Genomic DNA, 6,000 nt, shown 5'->3' with positions numbered 1-6,000 from the left:
GGAGATGCTGTGGGTCAGATCTATGGGGCAGGTGATGCTGTGGGTCAGATCTATGGGGCAGGAGCTGCTGTGGGTCAGATGTGGGTCAGAACTATGGGGACGAGATGCTGTGGAGATGATGTGGGTCAGATCTATGGGGCAGGAGCTGCTGTGGGGCTGATTTGGGTCAGATCTATGGGGCAGGAGCTGCTGTGGAGATGATGTGGGTCAGAACTATGTGTTAGGAGATGATGTGGGACAATGTGGGTAAGATCTATGGGGCAGGAACTGTTGTGTGGCTGCTAAGGGTCACATCTATGGGGCAGGAGCTGCTGTGGGGCAGATGTGGGTCAGATATTTGGGGCAGGAGATGCTGTGGTTCAGATGTGGGTCAGATCTACTGGGTAGAATCTGCAGTGGGGCTGATGGGGGTTAGATCAATTGGGCAGGAGCTGCTGTGGGGCTCATGTGGGTCACATCTATGGGGCATTAGCTACTGTGGAGATGATGTTTGTCAGATCTATGGGGCAGGAGCTGCTGTGGGGCTGATGTGGGTCAGATCTATGGGGGAGGAGCTGCTGTGGGGCTGATGAGGGACAGATCAATGGGGCAGGAACTTCTGTGGGGCATATGTGGGTCAGATCTATTGCTCAGGAGCTGCTCTGGGGCACATGTGGGTCAGATATATAGGGCAGGAGCTGCTGTGGAACTGATGTGGGTCTGTTCTATGGGGCAGGAGCTGCTGTGGGGCAGATGTGGGTCAGATCTATGGGGCAGGAGCTGCTGTGGGGCAGATGTGGGTTAGATCTATGGGGCAGGAGCTGCTGTGGGGCAGATGTGGGTCAGTTCTATGGGGCAGGAGCTGCTGTGGGGCAGATTTTCGTCACATCTATGTGGGAGAAGATGGTTTCGGGCTGATGGGGGTCTCATCTGTGCGGCAGGAGCTGCTGTGGGGCTGATGTGGGCCGTATCTTTAGGGCAGGAGCTGCTGTGGGTCAGATCTATGGGGCAGGATATGCAGTGGGGTAGATGTGGATCAGATCTATGGGGCAGGCGCTGCTGTGTGTCTGATATGGGTCAGATCTATGGGGCAGGAGCTGCCATGGGGCAGATCTATTGGGCAGGAGCTGCAGTGGGTCTCATGTTGTTCAGATCTATGGGGCAGGAGCTGCTGTGGAGATGATGTGGGTCAGATCTATGGGGCAGGAGCTGCTGTGGGTCAGATGTGGGTCAGAACTATGGGGCACGAGATGCTGTGGAGATGAGGTGGGTCAGATCTATGGGGCAGGAGCTGCTGTGTGACTGATGAGGGTCAGATCTATGGGGCAGGAGCTGCTGTGGGTCAGAACTATGGGGCACGAGATGCTGTGGAGATGATGTGGGTCAGATCTATGGGGCAGGAGCTGCTGTGGGGCTGATGTGGGTCAGATCTATGGGGCAGGAGCTGTTGTGGGGCTGACGTGGGTCAGATATATGGGGCAGTAGCTGATGTGGGGCAGATGTGGGTCCTAACAATGGGGCAGTAGCTACTGTGGTGATTATGTGGGTAAGATCTATGGGGCAGATGCTGCTGTCTGTCAGATCTATGGGGAAGGAGCTGCTGTGGGACAGATCTATGGGGCAGGTGATGCTGTGGGTCAGATCTATGTGGCAGGAGCTGCTGTGGGGCAGATGTGGGTCAGAACAATGGGGCAGGATTTGCTGTGGGGCAGATTTTCGTCACATCTATGTGGGAGAAGATGGTTTCGGGCTGATGGGGGTCTCATCTATGCGGCAGGAGCTGCTGTGGGGCTGATGTGGGTCGTATCTTTAGGGCAGGAGCTGCTGTGGGTCAGATCTATGGGGCAGGATATGCAGTGGGGTAGATGTTGATCAGATCTATGGGGCAGGCGCTGCTGTGTGTCTGATATGGGTCAGATCTATGGGGCAGGAGCTGCCATGGGGCAGATCTATTGGGCAGGAGCTGCAGTGGGTCTCATGTTGTTCAGATCTATGGGGCAGGAGCTGCATTGGGTCTCATGTTGTTCAGATCTATGAAGCAGGAGCTGCTGTGGGGCACATGTGGGTCAGATCTATGGGGCAGGAGCTGCTGTGGGGTAGATGTGGGTCAGATCTATGGTGCAGGAGCTGCTGTGGGGCAGATGTGGGTCAGATCTATGGGCAGTAGTTGCTGTGGGGCAGATGTGGGTCTGATCTATGGGGCAGGAGCTGCTCTGGATCACATGTGGGTCAGATATATGGGGCAGGAGCTGCTGTGGGGATGATTTGGGTCAGATCTATGGGGCAGGAGCTGCTGTGGGTCAGATGTGGGTCAGATATATGGGACAGGAGCTGCTGTGGGCAGATGTGGGTCTGATCTATGGGGCAGGAGTTGCTGTGGGGCTGCTGTGGGTCAGTTCTATGGGGCAGGAGCTGCTGTGTGGCTGATGAGGGTCAGATCTATGGGGCAGGAGCTGCTGTGTGGCTGATGATTTGGGTCAGATCTATGGGGTAGTAGCTGCTGTGGGGCTGATGTTGGTAAGATCTATGGGGCAGGAGCTGCTGTGGGGTAGATATGGGTCATCTTGATGGGCCAGGAGCTGCTGTGGTGCAGATGTGGGTCAGATCTATGGGGCAGTAGCTGCTGTGGGGCAGATGTGGGTCAGATCTATGGGGCTGGAGATGCTGTGGGTCAGATCTATGGGGCAGGTGATGCTGTGGGTCAGATCTATGGGGCAGGAGCTGCTGTGGGTCAGATGTGGGTCAGAACTATGGGGACGAGATGCTGTGGAGATGATGTGGGTCAGATCTATGGGGCAGGAGCTGCTGTGGGTCAGATGTGGGTCAGAACTATGGGGCACGAGATGCTGTGGAGATGATGTGGGTCAGATCTATGGTGCAGGAGCTGCTGTGGGTCAGATGTGGGTCAGAACTATGGGGCACAAGATGCTGTGGAGATGATGGGGATCAGATCTATGGGGCAGGAGCTGCTGTGGGGCTGATTTGGGTCAGATCTATGGGTCAGGAGCTGCTGTGGTTCAGATCTATGGGGCAGGAGCTGCTGTGGAGATGATGTGGGTCAGAACTATGTGTTAGGAGATGATGTGGGACAATGTGGGTAAGATCTATGGGGCAGGAACTGTTGTGTGGCTGCTAAGGGTCACATCTATGGGGCAGGAGCTGCTGTGGGGCAGATGTGGGTCAGATATTTGGGGCAGGAGATGCTGTGGTTCTGATGTGGGTCAGATCTACTGGGTAGAATCTGCAGTGGGGCTGATGGGGATTAGATCAATTGGGCAGGAGCTGCTGTGGGGCTCATGTGGGTCACATCTATGGGGCATTAGCTACTGTGGAGATGATGTTTGTCAGATCTATGGGGCAGGAGCTGCTGTGGGGCTGATGTGGGTCAGATCTATGGGGCAGGAGCTGCTGTGGGGCTGATGTTGGTCAGATCTATGGGGCAGGAGTTGCTGTGGGGCTGATGAGGGACAGATCTATGGGGCAGGAACTTCTGTGGGGCATATGTGGGTCAGATCTATTGCTCAGGAGCTGCTCTGGGGCACATGTAGTCAGATATATAGGGCAGGAGCTGCTGTGGAACTGATGTGGGTCAGTTCTATGGGGCAGGAGCTGCTGTGGGGCAGATGTGGGTCAGAACAATGGGGCAGGATTTGCTGTGGGGCAGATTTTCGTCACATCTATGTGGGAGAAGATAGTTTCGGGCTGATGGGGGTCTCATCTGTGCGGCAGGAGCTGCTGTGGGGCTGATGTGGGCCGTATCTTTAGGGCAGGAGCTGCTGTGGGTCAGATCTATGGGTCAGGATATGCAGTGGGGTAGATGTGGATCAGATCTATGGGGCAGGCGCTGCTGTGTGTCTGATATGGGTCAGATCTATGGGGCAGGAGCTGCCATGGGGCAGATCTATTGGGCAGGAGCTGCAGTGGGTCTCATGTTGTTCAGATCTATGGGGCAGGAGCTGCTGTGGAGATGATGTGGGTCAGATCTATGGGGCAGGAGCTGCTGTGGGTCAGATGTGGGTCAGAACTATGGGGCACGAGATGCTGTGGAGATGAGGTGGGTCAGATCTATGGGGCAGGAGCTGCTGTGTGACTGATGAGGGTCAGATCTATGGGGCAGGAGCTGCTGTGGGTCAGATGTGGGTCAGAACTATGGGGCACGAGATGCTGTGGAGATGATGTGGGTCAGATCTATGGGGCAGGAGCTGCTGTGGGTCAGATGTTGGTCAGAACTATGGGGCACAAGATGCTGTGGAGATGATGTGGATCAGATCTATGGGGCAGGAGCTGCTGTGGGGCTGATTTGGGTCAGATCTATGGGGCAGGAGCTGCTGTGGGTCAGATCTATGGGGCAGGAGCTGCTGTGGAGATGATGTGGGTCAGAACTATGTGTTAGGAGATGATGTGGGACAATGTGGGTAAGATCTATGGGGCAGGAACTGTTGTGTGGCTGCTAAGGGTCACATCTATGGGGCAGGAGCTGCTGTGGGGCAGATGTGGGTCAGATATTTGGGGCAGGAGATGCTGTGGTTCAGATGTGGGTCAGATCTACTGGGTAGAATCTGCAGTGGGGCTGATGGGGATTAGATCAATTGGGCAGGAGCTGCTGTGGGGCTCATGTGGGTCACATCTACGGGGCATTAGCTACTGTGGAGATGATGTTTGTCAGATCTATGGGGCAGGAGCTGCTGTGGGGCTGATGTGGGTCAGATCTATGGGGGAGGAGCTGCTGTGGGGCTGATGTTGGTCAGATCTATGGGGCAGGAGTTGCTGTGGGGCTGATGAGGGACAGATCTATGGGGCAGGAAATTCTGTGGGGCATATGTGGGTCAGATCTATTGCTCAGGAGCTGCTCTGGGGCACATGTGGGTCAGATATATAGGGCAGGAGCTGCTGTGGAACTGATGTGGGTCAGTTCTATGGGGCAGGAGCGACTGTGGGGCAGATGTGGGTCAGAACAATGGGGCAGGATTTACTGTGGGGCAGATTTTCGTCACATCTATGTGGGAGAAGATAGTTTCGGGCTGATGGGGGTCTCATCTATGCGGCAGGAGCTGCTGTGGGGCTGATGTGGGCCGTATCTTTAGGGCAGGAGCTGCTGTGGGTCAGATCTATGGGGCAGGATATGCAGTGGGGTAGATGTGGATCAGATCTATGGGGCAGGCGCTGCTGTGTGTCTGATATGGGTCAGATCTATGGGGCAGGAGCTGCCATGGGGCAGATCTATTGGGCAGGAGCTGCAGTGGGTCTCATGTTGTTCAGATCTATGGGGCAGGAGCTGCTGTGGAGATGATGTGGGTCAGATCTATGGGGCAGGACCTGCTGTGGGTCAGATGTGGGTCAGAACTATGGGGCACGAGATGCTGTGGAGATGAGGTGGGTCAGATCTATGGGGCAGGAGCTGCTGTGTGACTGATGAGGGTCAGATCTATGGGGCAGGAGCTGCTGTGGGTCAGATGTGGGTCAGAACTATGGGGCACGAGATGCTGTGGAGATGATGTGGGTCAGATCTATGGGGCAGGAGCTGCTGTGGGGCTGATGTAGGTCAGATCTATGGGGCAGGAGCTGCTGTGGGGCAGATGTGGGTCAGATATTTGGGGCAGGAGATGCTGTGGTTCAGATCTATGGGGCAGGAGCTGCTGTGGGGCTGATGTGGGTCAGATCTATGGGGCAGGAGCTGCTGTGGGGCTGACGTGGGTCAGATATATGGGGCAGTAGCTGATGTGGGGCAGATGTGGGTCCTAACAATGGGGCAGTAGCTACTGTGGTGATTATGTGGGTAAGATCTATGGGGCAGATGCTGCTGTCTGTCAGATCTATGGGGAAGGAGCTGCTGTGGGACAGATCTATGGGACAGGAGAGTCTCTGGGGCTGATGTGGGTCACATCTATGGGGCAGGAGCTGCTGTGGGGTAGATGTGGGTCAGATCTATGGGGCAGGAGCTGCTTTGGGGCTTATGGGGGTTAGATCATTTCGGTAGGAGCTGCTGTGGGTCAGATATATGGGGCAGGAGATGCAGTGGGG

The sequence above is a fragment of the Coturnix japonica genome, chromosome 17, assembly GCF_054131305.1.
Source record: "Coturnix japonica strain WE chromosome 17, WE-NBRP24, whole genome shotgun sequence".
NCBI classification, from domain to species: Eukaryota; Metazoa; Chordata; class Aves; order Galliformes; family Phasianidae; genus Coturnix; species Coturnix japonica.
Note: the sequence above shows the minus strand (reverse complement) of the source record.